The sequence below is a fragment of the Brachyistius frenatus genome, unplaced genomic scaffold (assembly GCF_029030835.1).
Source record: "Brachyistius frenatus isolate BFR_SWC_R1_liver_20210118 unplaced genomic scaffold, ASM2903083v1 Contig_40, whole genome shotgun sequence".
Classification (NCBI taxonomy): domain Eukaryota; kingdom Metazoa; phylum Chordata; class Actinopteri; family Embiotocidae; genus Brachyistius; species Brachyistius frenatus.
This window is the reverse complement of record NW_027210639.1, coordinates 2298541-2317783: the sequence shown is the minus strand read 5'-3', so window position 1 is coordinate 2317783 and position 19243 is coordinate 2298541.

The following is a 19243-nucleotide window of genomic DNA, read 5'->3' as shown; positions in this document are numbered from 1 at the left end:
CGGATGATTTCAATAAAGAATAGCTGTGACAATTTTGAACGCGTTGTCGTTATGAGTTCAATCTGCATCTTTATCATGTGTCTTGGGTTAATAAAAAGGTGACGTGGCTTTAGTGAGCCGCACACTGTATTTTAGCGTGTTATCTTGCCATGTGTCTGACTGTATTTTATGTGTGTGGTTTTGTGCTTTCAATCAGGCTAACAAGTCGCAATCATTCAGGTGCGGAGGGGGGCTGATTAAGAGTCTGCCAGCTGCTGGAGGCAAGACAGGAGGAGGAGAGAGGAGCAGGAGCTGGAAGAAGAAGACTTGGGTGGGAGGGTGAGGCCAAAAAAATCAGGGGGTGAAAAGAGAAAGTTGAGCCAGGGCAAAGAGGGACGTAACCAGGAGCGAAAAAGGAGAAGGAGGGATGAGGAAGAGGAGGGGTGGAGCAGGTGGTGGAGAGGAGAGAAGGGGTGAAGAGGCCAGGACTGAGGAGTGAAGGGATACTGGGAAGTCACTGGGGAGGAGGAGAGCAGAGAGGGGCATCAGGAGTTTTTGGAGGAGCAGGAATGGAGCAGAAAGAGGTAGAAGGGAAGGAATAGACTGAAGAGAGAAAGAGAAGTTGGAGTGGAGAGGAGAGGAGAGGAGAGGAGAGGAGAGGAGAGGAGAGGAGAGGAGAGGAGAGGAGAGGAGAGGAGAGGAGAGGAGAGGAGAGGAGAGGAGAGGAGAGGAGAGGATGAGGCGGCTGGGCTAAGGGCCCGGGGAGGAGAAGCAAGGGCCACGGATCAGGAACCAAGCTCCCGGGGGACGGAGCAGGTGCAGGCTGTGAGCGAGGCCTTTGGGCCTGAAGGGGCTGCCAGAGCTTAAAACAATCTGCACTGCTCCTTTTTTAATTTGGCTCTGTGAACAGCCCACCCTCCACACCGACTATCTCTCCCTCTCTCTATGCTTAACAGATCAGCGATCCACAAAGAGGGGTAAACACACAGAGCAAAATTAAAATCGGAACTCCCCTGGCACGGCAAAACAAATTAGAGCAAACAAATTACAGAGAGTCAACACACAAACAGTGGAGCATCTGTGGCTCTCTGGACTACTGGAGCCGGTGGCTACCTCCCACACCACCATCACCACCACCACCACCACCACCACCAACGTATAGTACATGTTCACAACAAACTCTGTGTCAGTCCCGCACACTCAAAATACTCATTTCAAATCACTCATCCTCTGTATGGTGCTGTTGTGGGCATGCACTTTGTCTTATTTTGAAGGAGCTGCAGAGGGTTTGACATGTTGATTGAAAATGTATTTTCATGAGCATCCTGTGTCAGATGTAAATATATGTACAGTAGTCAGTAGTTTCAGTTTTCTCGGTTGTTCTGTCTTTCATCCACTCTAAGATTAATACATTTCTGTATTTTTGGACGATATGACTGTGCCACAATTCAGCTACATGAAAACATTATCATGTAATAATGAGCATTGGGAACAGCGACCTTTTAAAATCAACCTTTTTTTTTTTTTTTGCTGGGGGTCAACAATCATAAAAATACGTAATTTGTTGAAGAGACACTGATACAACTTTTGTTCGGGATGGTTATTGACCACTTTGCTTCAGACTGAAAACAATTGTTAGATGGATTTCTGAGACTTTTATTACATTCATTGTTGTACTCCGTCAAGATTGATTACAATAACATCGGTGACCCCCTGATATTAATTATCGATTATTGAATTAATTAGTCATTGTTCACAAAGTAACATCAATATCTCGCTGTTAATGCATTAAGTTTTGTAAGTCAGATGTATTTCTTCTGTTACGTTGTGTGTAATTTTTTTCTTCTTTTTCTGCGTGTGAACTCAGTTGGTCTTGGCCGGCCCTCTCCCTCGGCCCCGTGGCCCCTCTGGCCCTCTGGCAGTGGCTGTGGCCTGTCCATCTGCCTCCTACTGCCTGGGTCTGGTGGGATAAGGGCCATGTAAGACCCCCCGCGCCCCTCTCAACTCTCCCCCGCACCAACCACCCTCACCAGCCCCCAGGCCAGCTGCTCAGGCCCCTGAATCTGCACAGCACTGCCAGGTGGGCCCCAGGACATGCAGTTGGATCCCTTCATATGCACACACATACACGAATGAACACACAAACACGTGCACACTCTCACAATACCAACACATATGTTCAGTAAGCCTCTTTACAAATGGAAGCCCTGCAACACACACGGTTACATGGGTGGCCCACATGAAAAAAACCTCTTCTCACACACCAACACACGCCGTGTGTGTGTGCCAAGTTTTTAACACACAGCCTCTGCAGGCTCAGATGTTTCCCACAGCCCCCGATAATGGTCTGAGTTCACAGGGGTGGGACACCAACAGGTGGCGCTGTTTTCTTTACTAATTACAGCTTTATTTATTCATTGGCATGTAGATGCTTCCAGATGACTTTGGCTGGCCTGCTCATTCATAGGATAAAAGCCAGAGCGTGTGTGTGTGTGTGTGTGTGTGTGTGTGTGTGTGTGTGTGTGTGTGTGTGTGTGTGTGTGTGTGTGTGTGTGTGTGTGTGTGTGTGTGTGTGTGTGAGTGAGTGTATGTTTTTCCAGGATTCTTCTCTCGTGGGGCAGAAGCTCTCACCTACCTTCATACTTTTCCAATATTTTTTGTGTTTTCATATGTACTTCATGTGAATATTTTCTGTCCTGGAACACAAGTAATTAAATTATTTAAGATATTGTATCATCTCTTTGTCTACCAGTGCCATCTCACAAGCCAATGACTCAAAAATAAACTTACAGGAAGCCAGTATGTTTACAGATAATTGAGTGACAGGACAGAAACTGTTAATAGTAATAACATTTAAAATATGGTGTTCAACAAGAATCAGTACTTGGACCACTTTTTTTTTTTTATAAACACAAATCTATGTTCCTATATCTATTTTTGATCCCTCTCTTATATTCAGCCATATATCAAGAATGCCAGAATAAAACAACCTTTATTTCATTTACAAAGATTACAAAATCGTTTTTGTTGTGGTTTTCATATTAATATCAAGATTTCAGAAGTTTACATTACATTACAACTATACCTGTGTCTTTGCATTTTCAATCCAGAACTTACTTCAAAATCCTCTGTCTGACTTGCAAGACTAAAAATGGATGGTCCAGTCTTATTACTCCATATATTGTCCTCCATCAGTAATTTTACAGGGCTGGTCTTTACCCGACAAGCTCACCTTGTCTTGAACAAACTCTCACTGCAAATTCAGGAGGCAGGTGCTGTTGTTATTATCCAGTCTAGGTTTAAAACCCATCTTTTTTTCCTCTTTGCTCTAATGCAACCCCGTCTCCTAGATATCTTCTAGAAGTCATGTTAATATATCACTAGTTTTCCTAATTATATTGTGCTGGAAACAAAAGTACATGCTGGATTATGTTCACAGGCCACAGGTTCACCTTCACTTTCTCTGATCTCAGTTGATTCGTAAACCGTCGAACATTGGAAACTTTTCCTTGTCAAGTTTCCTTGACTTCTCATGATCCTTGAAGACAGTGTGAGTCAGTGAGCCTCCTGATGTTGTGCTGTGTTGTAGCACAGAGACAGAGACAGCACCATGGACCAGACCCTATCATAGCTCCCCTTCTGTCGACCCATTATCTGTCTCCCCCGTGCTCTTCTTCCCTTCTCCCTCCTTTCCCTGCCCGCACCTTCCTCTGGATGTTATCTTCAGCCGCTTATGCCCTAATACCTCAATTGTTGTGCTCTAAAAACAATAATTAACAAACCCAAACGAGACTGAGGGGCGAATTTAACAGCTTTCTTCTGATGTGTTTTTTCCTCGCTTTTTTCCTCTTTATCTCCCCCTCCTTTTTTTCATAAGAGCTAAGAGAGGTGGAGGGGGGATTCGGGGAGGTGTTGGCAAAGCCTCTTTCAACTCTCTGGTATTATAGAGGATTATTCTGTGCCGAGATCCTGGCTTGTGTGTCTGCCCCCATCCCCCCACCCCTCCCTCTTCCTGGTTGTGGCAGACACGCTAGGTAAACAGTTTGTGTCACACTTGATTGCGTTCGAGAAATTAAAAAACAGGAATCACAATAGGCCAGGGTTGGGGGATGAGGGCAGGGGGGGACACTGACACCATAAGACCCCGGCTCTTTGGGGACCACTGGTACGCCATGTGACAGAGCGGCCCTCGCAGCCACAACAATGCAAGACCTCGTCCTTCAGAGAACACTCCTTGCTCCCGGTCTCCGAGTCTATCTGCACTGAGCCATCTGCTCTCCTTCTCTCTCCTCTTCCTCCTCCTCCTCGTCCTCAATGACTCCTTTCAGAGAGACGGTGCATTTGAATCTGGCTCCATTATTCAAGTGCTTACGAGCACAAACACTCTGCCAGGTTGGAGGTGTGTGAGTGTGTACATGTTTTCTAGACATATTCCCCTTGCGATTCACATACAGCTTGTGTCTATATACATAGAGACTACAAAATCTGTGCCTGTCACCAAAATCTGTGCAAAAGTTGTAATACAGCAAGCCATTTATAGTAGACACTGAATAAAGCCCAGCTGAGGAAAATGTTGCTATAAAGCTTCTTGGCAAAATGTACTTCTCTCAGTGGTGAAATACGGATCTTGTAGAGTGTGTGAAAACAGCTGGGGAGAGTATACCACTGAAATACACATCTCAGTGCTGAGGATTAGCACAGTGCAGTTAGGATGCAGCCCTACAGAGGGCAGTGGGATACTACAAAAGGAAACCGATACTAAACATGATTTCACAGTCAGAGTACAAAGGTGTCAAAGTGTACAGTTGTTTGTGAGGACCAGTTGTAGGTTGTACTTTTTTCCCTCACTCTCCTACACATTTAAGTTGTATTTCTTTTCTCTTTTTGTAAAGTGTGAAAATCTTTTATTAATTTTGTCTTGTGTGCAGTTAGGCCCAAACTTAATGTTTTCTAAATCAAGCTAAATAATAAAAGTAGTGAAAGTTCAAATAACAGCAAAAGCCACATTTTGAAACTGAATGCAAATTTGATCTTAAATCTAAAATGTGAACACCTTAACTTAAAACAAAGCTGCAGCTAAAGCTTTCGGCTCTAAATTACTAACTCCATAGCTAAAACATTACAGTTCCCCCCCCCTCTCACTCTCCCACACATTTAAATTGTATTTTTCTCTTTTTGTAAAGTGTGAAAATCGTTTATCGAATGTGTCTTGTGTGCAGTTATGACCAAATGTAATGTTGTTGTTGTGTAATTTTTAAATCAAATGTAAATTTAATCTTAAATCTGGAACTAACACTTAATTTAAAACAAAACTGCAGCTAAATCTAAGTGTAGTTAGACTACATTGAAAGTTTCAGCTCTGAACTACTGGCTAGGTAAAGCTGAAAATAAAGATATTTTTAAATATCTGCTGTAAATCTAAAAGCCATGACCAAAACTTTAAACTTCTAAACCTGCTAATGTTGCTAATTCTGTGCAAATGTTAAACAGTTTTAGGCAGACGGCAAAACCAGGTCACCTGCAGTGAAATAAGCCGTCTTCTGTCCTTCTTCTGAAAACTCTAAATTATTGTCTGTCCACCCAAAATGTTGTGGAGGAGAAAATGTGAATACAGTTCGATTCCAGTAAGACTTATTCATGCGTCACTAAAGAAAAAAAAAAGTCCTAATCCTGATGCTTATGGAAAATTATATGAGATGTTCAACCTAAAACACTGCCGATAAACCACACCCCCTTATTATTAAACATTGCTTGAACAACTGGATTATAAACTATAAACTACTTTAAAACAGTCAGAAATGAACAAAAATTATCAACAGAATGTGAAGAAATAACAGTTATGAAATCATGTAAGATACATTTGTTGTGTCATTGTGTTGCAGATATTTCTGTTGAAGTTGACCAGCGACATCCCGTCTCATTTCCAACAAAGAGGCGAGTTGATGTCGCGTCCAGTTGGCCTTCAGTCCAACACGAGAGACACTTCTTGCTGAGTAAAGAAATAAAGTTTGATGCTGAACTTGGAACATTTCTTCTAGACTGGTAAGTAAACAACTGTTAACGCAAACGTTGGCGATGTAGCAATTAAAAAACCTGGCCAATATATTGTCCATCTGATTTTATCGGCCGATATTGGCCTATCGCAGATTTATCAGTAATGGCCAATATGCTTCAATATGAAAACTTTTTTTACTGAACATAATGCAGGTAAAGATGATAGAAGAAGATGGTTGGGAGGTGTGATGGAAATCGTGGAGATGAAGTGGAGAAGTTAAAGGTGACCCGTCTGGGTGACAACGCCGGGATGTTTATTGACAGCATCTCGTGCGAGGAGATGTGGCCGTGCCCGGTCGCTGTAGCTCTCCGCCTGAACCCGGGCTCAGTTATAAGGAACACATTCTTGGATAAGGATGAGAATGTGTCCTCGGCTCGATTCTGCCTAACAGAGAGTCTGCCAGGCCGTCTCTAGTGTGAGCAGAATCAACAATCATCTCGGACAGTTAGCTCATGCATTTGAGGTGTCCCCTATGGGACCTTTACCCCACATCCAGGCACTGAGAGGAGTCTCACAGTATGTCAGGCCCGAACAATAGTTTCCCTGACAGGAGGGTTGGCGATAGATTCATATTGACGCTCTGCCTGTGATTGGTTGTTATGTTTGGGACGGTTAAGGTTAGGTTTAGGGACTGACAGTGAAAACAACCACAAGAGCGCATATTTTACATTAATCACCGCATCGTAGAGTTTACAGCATGCGTCCCTTGTGGCTGATCCAGTGAAGCTCGAACCCATTGGGAGAGACTGTACAATGAAGAAGGAACTTGGGCAGTGCTTATGCATAGCACCTTTAAAGCTGTTAGCTGGCCTGTTCCAGTGTAAATCAAGATATCATGATAATGTAACTTAGCATTACTTGTGTTATTTTCACGTTATTCAAGTGGTTTCTGTGTTATATGCATTTCTGAGTTCATTCAGATTTCACAAAAAGTAAGAACTGACTGCTGCAGACGGCTGAAACACTCTCAGAGTATCTCAAACATGTTCGACTTACAGCCTCAGAGACCCACGCGTGATTTCATTTCCTTTAGTCTTTACTTGTCGAAGCATTTACTCGTGGCTGGCCAGAGCCACAGAGCCTAGCTTAAAGCCAAACACGGGCACTAACCCATTTATCACCCTGGGCCTCTGTTTGTATTCCCTCAGAGTTACAATCAATCATGTTTAATTCAATAGGCCTCACTTTGCTAAATCAAACCTGGAGTTTTGGATAAGAGTTTGTGCTTACTGGTGCAACACATTTACTTATGATTATTTGCATTTGACAATTTAGCAGGAGTTAACCTGAGACAGGTTCCACCCTCACTGTCACACGTTGCGCCTCTGTCGAGGGACCAACCTGCACCGGCCTGCCTGCAGCTCCAAGGCCTCCCCCAATATATAATCTGTTGTTATACTGTCACCACAACGAGCACAACCAGCCCCGCGGAGACACCACCGAAATTCATTAATCTAATTAAATATGTCGTATTGCCCAAATGAGACACTGGTATGGCTTTGCTGCAGGATAAGTGCAAAGTAAGGCTGGGTCCCACAAGAGTAGCATACAGCCGACGTGCGCTAACGCTACTGCGCTTCATTACACTCTTAATTACCTATTGTTTCTAACTAGTTGGTGGCGTTTTAATGAGAATCTACAGGCAGTTAAATGTAATCTAAATTTTCTAATCTACTGGTCCATTACCAAGGAGTCAAAATGTTATTGGTTTTGTGAGTAATCAGACTTTTAAATGGTGCTGATATCACTCCCGGAGGGCAAGGAGTGGGTTTCGACTGTGTAATTGAATTCAGTTTTTTCCCCCCTCCTCCTCCTTCTTCTTCCTCTTCTTTTCCGGGAGCTGAGAGGAAGATTTTTCTGCTGCGGCTGGCCGCTCGGGTCGAAGAGCATGTCTTCGGTTCCGGTCGGATCACAAGGTTTTTCCGCACACGGGTCACCATGGCGACCCCATCGAGAAAATGTGTGTGCGTCCTCCCGCCGAACGTGTGTCTGTGCACGTTTTATGTGGAATGCGAATATGTGTGGATGCATTTCTGTGTGTTTGTGTGTGTTTGTGCCCCAGTCAGCCTCCGTGCTCTGCTGTGCTGTCACCTGCAGCCAGATAAGCCAAAGGATTTATCACCCACTGAATTGCCTTTGAGTGGTGGATAAAATGGCTCCAATACATTCTCGTATGAAAACGCTGCGAGGTTAATGAGAGCCAAATTCACAGAGGGCTAAATCTATTAGGTTTTCATGGACGGAATCAATCAACATGCACCAGACCGGCTGATTTGTCATATTGAAGCATTGCCCGTTTGAATTCCAAAACACAATCCTCCTCACGGAATGATTCACTTTGATTTTGATTGCCTCTTCATCAAGAAGATGACAGCTATGAACTAATTTTCTTTTCTATCATGTTACACACTTATTAGCCACGGCTGTCCTTGGCGGATGACGGATTCTCCCCTTTTATGGAGCTACAGTTGGATCTTCTGCAGGTCTATTTGAACAATCACAATGTTTCTGTATTCTTTTCAAATCAAATGATTTTGTTTTCGTCATTTGCATTTGCATGACGGATTAACATCTGTTTAATTACATTTTTCCATTCTTGCAGATGGATTTTCCTGATAATAAGAGTTGTTGCCAGATAGTGATTATAAGCATCGTCTTGAGCATTTCAATGTTGAAAAGGTAAAGAAAAGGTTCCACCTTATGGAGAGTTTATTCACAGGCCGAACAATTTAAAACTACCATCAGCAGCCAGTTAGCTTAGCTTACCTGAGCTTAGCACATGTCGGGAAACAGGGAAACTGCTAGCCTGGCTCAGTCTGAATGTAAACGGCTGCACAGGCCTCGGCCCCTTGCACGGTTACGATAAAACTTTAGGAACGAGCACTAACCAGATAAGATAAAACAACTTAACTAGCTTCTTCTATTATGGTTTTGTTTCCTTTGAACAGAGCAAGGCTAGGTGTTTCCCCTCTCGATGCTAGCTAAGCTGACTGGGTCATAAATACCCGACAGACAGCAAAGTGAATCGGTGTATTTCCCGTTATGTTGAACCGCTCTTTAAACATACAGAAAACCCAACAACTTAACAAACTGAGAGTCCAGTATCTGACTCAAACTCGCAAGAAACCTGTTCAGATGCTAAATTGTAACGACGATGATTATTTGTGTGTCTGGTGTGTCACGAAGTTCATTGTTCTTTCATACTGTGATAAAAGGGCTGATGAAGGATTTCCAGCAGCTCAAGTCTCCACTGGATTCTCAGATCTTTCTTCAAATAGCTCTCTTCAGTCAGCGGCATGTACAACACGATGGAGCTGGCATCGCTTTATTCTCCGAGGATGTTGTGATACTCCTCAAGAGAAAATGTCTAATCATAGCGGAGGAAATAAAAAACAGAAAGAAGCATTTGTCTTGGGCATCTTGTACCTTTCTCTCAGTGCGGTGATGGATGACAACCTTGGTGTTGAGTGTGTGTGTTTGTCTATCGCAGCGGTGCAAAGTGACCAGGGACAGGCGCCAACAGAAAAAGGCCCTGTCCCCCAACTAATGAGCAGCATTATTCAAAGCAGTCTTTGTTGTCAGTGCACTGCGCCGTAGTCCGCACTCTGCTGTCACAGGCAGCGTTGCCTGATGCACCGCTTCTTCATTTTGATGCTCTATCAGTTTATCGCCTATTGAAATGCATGTGGGGAAATAAGGCACCTTGAAACTGCTGGTGGGTTTCACCTGCTGTGCTGTATGTGCAGCATCCTGCAGGTGATCCTGCTCTATAGAAGTGATCATGCCATTAATATTCCTCTAAAAGCTATACAAGGAAGGATTTAGTTGCTCTGTATCCTCAGAGGAGTCAGATGAAAGGCGTTTCACAGGAGGATTACCCTCTGTGATGCCAGTACATGATGTCAGCCCAGGATCAAACAGTAGGTGGGCACTGAGCAAAAGGCACAAAAGAGACAGCAAACACAAAATGTCAACAAATAGAAGAATATCACCCAGTTTGTCTATCACACTGTGGAGTCGCAGGAAAAAAAATAAAACGAGGAGAGGAGCTTTAAAGGCCTGCACCATCTGACAGGAGGAGCAGCGGCGGATAAAGGAGGAGGGAAAAAAAGATGGGAGTCGAAAGAGAAAAATCTGCCCTTCTACAAAGAAGGACAGGGAAAAAAGAAGGCAGGGTGTTAGAGGAAGCTCCTCCGACCGAGCCCATCTCCAGCTGTCACAAATCATTTCTGCTCGGGAAGTGAGGGGAGGCGAAATGTCAAAATATTTGAATAAATTCCACAGAAGCCTGTTGAGAGTGGGGCGGTGCGGTGAGAGGGGTATTGTTGGCGCCAATGGGGTGGAGAGGGGATGAGAGGGTTGGGGGGATAAAAAGGGGAGTCGGGGGGGTGCAGCACTGGAGGGGGTTTGCATGTGAAATAGCCTTCACAAGCCTCAGGAGGAACATGAGCTAAATGGAAATCAAAGGTTTGGCCACTGTAGTGATATTTGGGCTCATTTTGAACAATTTCCTCCCTTGTCTTAGATTACTGATAATGACACTGACAACAGCGCAGACACACTTTGCACTCGGAGTGCTTCTATGGACTTTACGTAGCACTGATATTTAGACAGCTACAGTCACATTGACTCTACATCACAGTTTGTACATTGTCTTCTTCAGTAAAATGAATTCCTTCAATTGTATGCATGACACACCTGTATTATTCATACTATCTGCATGCATTTATATTACACCTGTGAAGTGAACATGGTGTGATATATGGTGTTTTGAGATCCTGTAGTGGTGGTTTAAAAATAAAAAATGTCATTTTATATCACTTTGTAAGTTTAACTGTGAATGATGGAAAAACAAGTTTGAGCTATGGTCCAACAGACCAGACGGTACCACACGTGATGACAAAACCTGCAACAAAGTTTAAGTTGATTGAGTTTGCAAAGTTTATGTTTGGAGATTAGCCATGTATATGAAGATTTACTGTACATGATGTAAGGTAGAGAACCTTATGGTATTAGTGTTTGTGTGTTGAAGAAGATAACGATGTGAGAGACGTACATAAAAATATCCATTCAATTGTCAGTGCTAATATTTATTTTTGTATTGTCAACAGGTAAGCTTATGTGACAGCAAATTATGTTAACAGCCAATAAGACGAGCTGATATTGTTCACAGAATATTTATATATTTCCGACTTGTCACATTGTTAGTACATTCTGACATGTTCAGGTTTGCTGTACATCTGATTAAATCTGCACAGGCACCCTCAGGTAAAATCAAAGTTTCATCTCATCTGGATGTATATTTGATATCACTGTCCAGCCCCAACAAACAAATATAAATCTCCCTCAGTATTTAGGGAAGCACTTTGTTTTCAGATGAGGGTGTTTGTGGTGCGCTGTTCAGCAAGCGAGACTGACACTGTCCTGCAGTGTGAACGCGATCTGAAGACAAGTGTTGTTTTTCCTTTCTATAAAGTAGACACTTTTCCCTGCAGTTGATATGAGGTTTGCACTGTGTTGTTGTAGAGGCTTCAGCTGTATTTTCTGTATACAGTAGTTAATGTTACTTGACACAGAGACTGTCCTAGGTATTGTTACAACCCATATGGTTCATGTCATAGCCACCAGTTTTAATTGTGCCCACGAGCCCTGACCACCATTGCTACAGTAAAGAAGTCTGTCAAAGGCAAAAAATTGGAACAACAGTGAATTAAATCTACATTGTTGTTTCAAAGTTCAGCGGTTTAGCTGCTGGATTGGATCCAAAACCTACGCAGAATTTAAACTGAAATGATTTAAACTGCAGATTCTGGTTTCAGTCTTTTTGACACTGTAATCTTAAGCTGTTGCTCAGAATTAGTGACTTACATGATGAAATTAAAAAAAAATGCATCTTAAGATGCATGGTTAAACTTCTCCCCTGAAATTTTTCTATATAGCTCGAACCTGCCAGTGAACCAGATATTCCCAGATATAACCAGAATCATTTGCATAGATCATCTGACTCAGTCAGTGTCCTGCCACCAAAGTCAAACTTTTACTTCTGTAACCAAAATAAGCTCAGTAACTTTGCAACTCTGTACTCAGCCTGTGGAAACAGTGTGTCTTTGAGAAAACAAGTCTGAGAAAAAAAAAATGATGTCATCAAGGTTGTCAATTTAGAGTTGGCAGAAAGATGAAATCATGAAAGATGTGGACAAAAAAAAAAGGTTTTGGTTGGTGTTACAGGAAATGGAGGATCCGGCATTTTTGACAAATGCTAGTTTTGGTATTGAGATCTCTGTCGCTTAAAATTTGACAGAGCAGGTTTAGGCAGCATTCCAGCAACCGGCTGAAGGCTGAATGCTGAACCATCGGCATTAAATTTATCACCCAAAATGTGTACAATGTTTAGCTGTCCTTAAGCCCTGGGGGACTTTCACTATTGCTGATGCCCTGATCAAGTGCTGAAAGTGATTACAGCGTCTCCGACAACCAAGAAGTTGAATCACATTCGTAAGAGCCGGAGAATCTCCAAATTCCCCGCCCTAAACCCCAGGCAGGACTCCTTGGAACCTCACAGGACCGGCAGATAAGAGTGGACTTGGGAAAGCAACTCTGATTCCCCAAAGAGACCATGGAGACCACCCTAAGATCAGATATGGTGCTGGTCTCTGAAACATCCAATCATGTGGATGCTGAAGCTTACGGTGCCCTTAGAGGAGTGGATGGAGGAGGTTAACAAGACAAAAAGGAGAATTAAGTGGAGCTGACGGGGATGCCAAGCTCAGTGAATGCTCGTTGAAGTCGGGGGGAGAGGAGGGTGGGGGGGTGCGTGTGTGTGGCACACACTGCCCCCAGGGAATCACTGATAAATGTGAACAACAAGCCATCAGTAGACCTTGAAAGGCAGCAGAGAAAGCTTCAAGAGTGACAAGCTTGGACACAGGCCGGGAACTGATCATTCCCAGTTGGGTGTCTGAAGTTAGATAACCTGGAACATCCAATGACCCCAGGTACTATTACTGATGATGTGTCCATGAGCATACCTAGATGTGTACGACTTTCACTGATACACTGACTTTATCATCAACTTGTGATGTTATCTTTAGATCGTCCACTTTGCAGTTTATAGCCTTACTTAGAAATGTATAACCTTAAAATGACAAAAAAGAGACACTGAGATGTCAAATGTGTGAGTCATTAGTGAAAAAAGTAGTGTTTTACATAAAGCACAGAAATATAATACTATTATAGTGCAAACTTGAATTTATAAGTACCTCAGCATTCTCGCATTAACTGCTGTATAGTCATAACATACACATGTATATTCTCTGTAATGAACATCCACATCACTACAAGGACAAAAGCCGATGATGTGATTGGCTGTTGATGGTCAATGGCCACTGAGCCCAAAATACTTTGACACTCAGGTGTCTGTACAGAAACCAACGGATATATATTGCACTGCATGCTATGCTAGTCTTGGGTATATGTCCAGGTTATGACATTCTTACTAGTACTTATATACTGAGTGTTTTGCTTTTTACCTCACAGGTCTGAACTAAAGCCAAAGTCATCCGGAGGTAATGTTTAGCTTTACTTAATTTCCCGATGCCCTCCCATTAATATTTATCACAGGAGGTGAAGAGTGAATTAAGGACAGGTTCTGGTGATAAAGGTCTGATGATGCTTGTTTGTTCAAAGTCTATCAATGCATGTTCTCTATCAGCCTGCGTGCATCTACTCTCTTTGTTCAGATGATCCCCGGGGTGCATTAGAAGTCGCAGGGTCAGTGTCTCCTCTGTTTGCCTCTGAGCTCACTAACACTGTATTTAATTAGGCCTCTAATCAGCCACTAAACACACAATAAAATGAGACAATCTGTATCTGTTTACCTCCCTCCCAACTCCCTAACACACATACACACATTCCCTGCATATTTGCATGTATAGTTGGTAAAAAAAAAAAAAATCATTTATCAGGGAGAAAGATCAAGGTCATGACTCCTCTTCACACTCGATTCCCTGAAACCAATTAAACTGTCGGTCGGTGAAGTTCAGTTGGAGGACACGGACTGCAAAACAATAGCAGATGACAGCGTCTCTGCGCTATCTCCGGCTGGGTTTTCTTGCACCAGTAATTATATTTGCAGATTCTGTCATTAAGACTAAAAAGCCGGAGAAGTTTTGCAATCAGTCGGAAACATTCAAAACGCTCTGATGTTATCAGTATTTAGCAGCCGAATGTCTTGTGACAAATATTCTGACTGAAAGTCAGACCTGTGTGAAAACTGAAGTGATGAGTACAACACCAGGCTCAATGATGGAGCTGTATTGTGATTTAGAATCATGGTTATGGTCAATGTTTTTGGTGTGTGTAATAATACAGACAGTAATCAACATTTCATGGTCTGAGGGGACAAAAGGGAATCTTATAAAGGGGTTTAGGGTCTTTCCTGCTGATGGTGCGTTGTGATGGAGAACAGATCCCACAATCGGATTTGAAAGGCAGTTTCATCAGCTCACACAGTCTTGGTGCTTTTTAAATTAAATAACCTAAATTATTATCATTATTCATGATAGCATGAACATTATTTTGCGATGTGTTGGTGGAAATATAGGCTAGTTATTATAAATGATGTATCATTGTTGTTTGTATACCGTTTATGGATTCTAAATGGTAAAGGCTGAAATAAAGTGTTTCAGCTGGAAGATTCATCTTTGGGATAACTTCCTGTTTGTAGTTGAAAAATATATATATTTTAAAGGCCTGCTAGCAGCTCCAGAGAAAACATTATCAGTGGTCAGCCAGACTGAAACTTGTGGTTCTGAGTAAAATTCTGAGTGAAACTATTGGATGGACTTATATGAGATTTGGTACAAACAGCCACCAAGATAAACTGTTATTTGTCATCCTTTAATTCCCCTTACAGAAAAACCACATGCATTTCACATGCACAGAAACTCATGTGATCATGTGAAACATGTCTTTTGCCCATGTGGTTTTGGAACATTTTCATGGTGTGATGTGTGAAAGCCCATGTAGATTCCAATGTGAAAACGTTACCACATATTTTCCACATTGTATGTTGCAACATGTGGTAAACACATGTGGAAAACATGGGAAACTCATGTGTTTTTTCCCTGCAGTTTTACTTTGTTCACAGGATTACTGAGCACATTTCATCTTGTTAACACACTCAGTTAAAATGGTAAAAATATCTGCTTAATCATCAGGATTTCACTCAAAGCACCACTCTTCTTAATACTGCCTCACTAAGCGCCTGGCATTCTTCATCTCACAACATATCTTTACAACAAACTGTTCTTTATCTCCCTAATCTGTTACAATTATACTCAATGCTGCCATGTCCTCCAACTGATTAACAGCAAAGTGAATTTTAACACCAGCATTGCACCCTCTGTGCCAACTCCACTGTCTGTTGCCAGTCGTAAGCAGCCTTTCAGTTCCAGGGTAAATCACACTTTCACACCCCAGGCAGGTTTTGTACTGCTAACATGCTTAAATGCATAAAACATGTTGGACTGTCAGATAAACTGAAATGCATGCAGGTGATATGTCCTGCCACCTGGAAGTCGTGTTTACAATAGCACTGAAAACAGACCTGTCGGGGGTAAATGATGCTGTAACTTACGGAGATCCATTTGTACATCACAAGCTTCTACAACTCCTTAGTGTAGGCTCAGTGTAAGCCAGGGCAGTACCATGTGATGCGTTGCTGTATAACACGTCAGGATGGTGTTTTTATTCCTGGGAAGTGCATTAAAAAAGGAGGTTAGCTGCAGTGCAAGGCTGCATATCACTGCCTCAATCTAAACAGGGATGAGCAGGCGTGCCCGGATATTCTCACAGCCCCATGAGACGTTCCCCCATGTGGGCTGACCACACTGTAGCTGGAAGAGAAGAACACAAACTGTAAACTGTTCCAGACAAGCAGCTTCTCTGCTTCTATGCAAAAAGGAGGGAGAGCAGCAGACTCATTATTTAACTGGCTTTTGACAGCTGGGGCATAGCAGAGGGACAGAGAGTGTATCAGTGCATGGATGTGCGCGAGTGACACACACGGGGAAAAAAAAGTGTGTGTGTGTGTGTGTGTGTGTGTGTGTGTGTGTGTGTGTGTATATACATACACATGTATCTGTGCATGCGCTTATGTGTGTGTCCAACCCCATTTGCATTTGTGTGTGCTTGGCCATGTGCATATGTATGTGTGGCACAGTGGACCAGAACAGAGCTCTGACAGTAGCAGGACTGCTGCTCGCTGATGCTTGCCTGGAGGAGCTGACAGCAGCCCGGCCTGTCAATCACCGAGCATGCCCACTAACCCCCTATTCACATCATCCTATCTTGTTAACTCTAAATCTGGCTGCATACTGTTTATAGACTCTAGGGGGGGGTTACATCCTTTCCTCTGATGTGCCTCCGTGTTACGCTCTTATGGACACGTTTCAGGCAGCGATCAATCAAGACAAAGTGATGAAAATCTGGTTCGGGGTTTGCTAAGAAACATGTCATGCTGTGAGAGTTAATCCCATCTTGTTGAAAAGTGTCCAAGCAGCAGCAGATACAACTCATTGATGTCAAAGTAAGACTATTCGACACACTCAAGATCGATTAAGTATTATATTCAAAGCACCTTGCTTGCGAGTCATATACATGTCTCTGATCAAAAAAGATACAGATTTAGTAACACTGGATTTATTTGTATCTGTAAAGTGGCCCACAGTCTCTATGATGGGCCAAGCACTGGGAGAAAGAGAGCAAGAGTTCTTGTAGTCAAAGGTAATTATCTCTTCTTGTCGCCCACAATGGACGCCCGCTAATGAGAGCTGGACTTGTGATTGTTTGCCCGCTGCTCTGTGGAGACGCTCGGCTCTTTTGGTTTCGACAATAGAGGCTGGGTGCACTGCAGAGACACAGAGCGACCGGACAAATCATTCATCTATGCAAATGCCAGCCAAAATGTGACCACCTCGTACCCGAGGTCCATTAGGCTCTTAATTATCGGGGGTACAGGGTGGAATGTGTGAGAAAGAATTAGTAAGAGATTGTGTGCATGGATCTGTGGTGGGGAGGTTACTTTTGAAAATGGAAGTCAAACAAAGTTACCCTGTTAAACGTGGAATAAGTAATGTGACTGTTTCATTCACTTCATCAAAGTAACTTATCATACTTTTTAAATTACTTTCCCAACATTTTGAACACTGTGACATAATGGGACTGGAAGTTATTTTATGTGACTGACTGCAGTCACATTAACTTACCTTCCTCAGGTTTGACATCGAGCATTTTGATGTTAGCAGCAGCTTCTTATCTTATAAACAAGCTTTAGGCTGTACAGTAATGTTGGAGCCCTTCTCTGAATCCAGAATGAAAATATTCTTTGTTTTTAAGCAGTGAAAGGTGCTCTTGTCCAACAACATGGACAGCTGTCTTGCCGTGGTTGCACAGAGCAATGCACATTGGTTTGATGAACCAATCAAAAACAAGACTCAGAGTTCTCCATCTCCATACCTAGCTAACGATCCACACCAAAAGGACTTGTTGGGTTGAGTTTAAGATTCGTGAAAGCCATGATCTGTATGCTTAAACATCCATAAGACAAAGGATGTTCATATTTGGAACACAGTTCAGGCCGAGGAAACGTGAAATACTTCTCAAACTCACCATATTGCTTCAACCTTGGCAGGACACAACTGTGACTTCAGCTTTTTGTATTTATTGGCCTCGGAGTGTTTCCCAGTGACAGCGAAGACTTTTATTATCTCACGCACTTAATTGGAGGTTTGTCGTGTAGAAAGTATAATATGTTTCCTTTATAACCATTTCTATTTGCTGGCTCCACCTGAAACAGAAACATATCACCAAGATTTGGGAATTATGCAAGTAAACTGAGAGTTTGCTGTTGTGAACACTGGATAGATTTCTGTTGTAAAGCTGAAATTGAAAAGATGTCATGATTTCTTCGTCGACTGTGGTTTGAGCGTTTGGATGGCACAGAGTTAGAGGCTTCTCTTCTGTTGACAAAAGGCTTTTAGCATGTGGAAAACCTTCACTCGCTGCCAGCAACAAAACAAAAATAACTGTGATCAAGTTTACAGCTCTTAAAGTTAAAACGCCACTTGAAATTAAAGTGCACATTCAGTATTCATAAAAAATTTAAAAAAAATTGTGATTTCATGACAGTCAATCAACTTTTGCAGCTATTTGTTAAAACATAAAGTGCCATTAATGAAAGCTAGCAACGGACTGAGGAATTTGGCACAATGTTTAATGGTTTATTTGGCAGGTAAGAAATGTTTCCTGTAATAAATTGAAGTGTGACGGATAGTGAAGCTCACATTTATTATCAGTAAAATACTCTCGTTGTGAGGTCTTAGTGTTCTGAAGGAACACAAGAACATCAGCCTGGCTCACAAATACTCAGGAGCCTGACAGGAGGTGGTGATGGTGGTGGATCCAGAAGTCCTGCAGGACTTACAGTGCAAGCACCTCCTTCAAGACGCCGTCCCAGCAGCTCAGTGAATAAAGGCTGTTGGAGTCACGGATACCGTAGAGGACTGGGTCTCTGCTGCTCTGTCCATCATGCTCCATCCAGTCACCTTCTCCGGCTCCATCAGAGCCTACATGGTCCTGATTAGCTCCTCTGACCACCAGTGCAGAAGCTCTTGGCATTTCCATCCAGAATGGTTTAAAACACAGCTTGACAGAACCACCGAGCAGAACCAGATTCTGCTACGGCGTCATCTCCACCGCGTCCTGCTGACCCTCCAGTCATCAGCGCAGTAAAACGCCTTTGGCCACCACCGCCGTCCAAACTGACTTGAACAACAGTCTGGATGAAGCAGAGGAACAGATAGTGATCAGCCAGAATCAGTTACTGCTGTCATTTCTCCACCACCTGCTCCTCTGACCCCCTTTTCCTGCTACATCGCCTGCAGCCATCTGCCGTCAGCCAATGATGAGTCTCCTGCCGTCACTGCAACGCAGGATGAGCTGATCATCACAGAACAATGGGTGAAGATGGAGGACTCCTTCAACACCACAACCGGCAGGAGTTGTTACTCATGTTCACTTCTGATATCGGGTTCATTCACACTGTGAGTATAAGTTGTACTTCTGCAAAGAGAAGTTAAGGTGCAACTGATGATGATGAAAATGACCCAGACATAGAATAAATAATCCAACTGTAAAAATGATTCCACT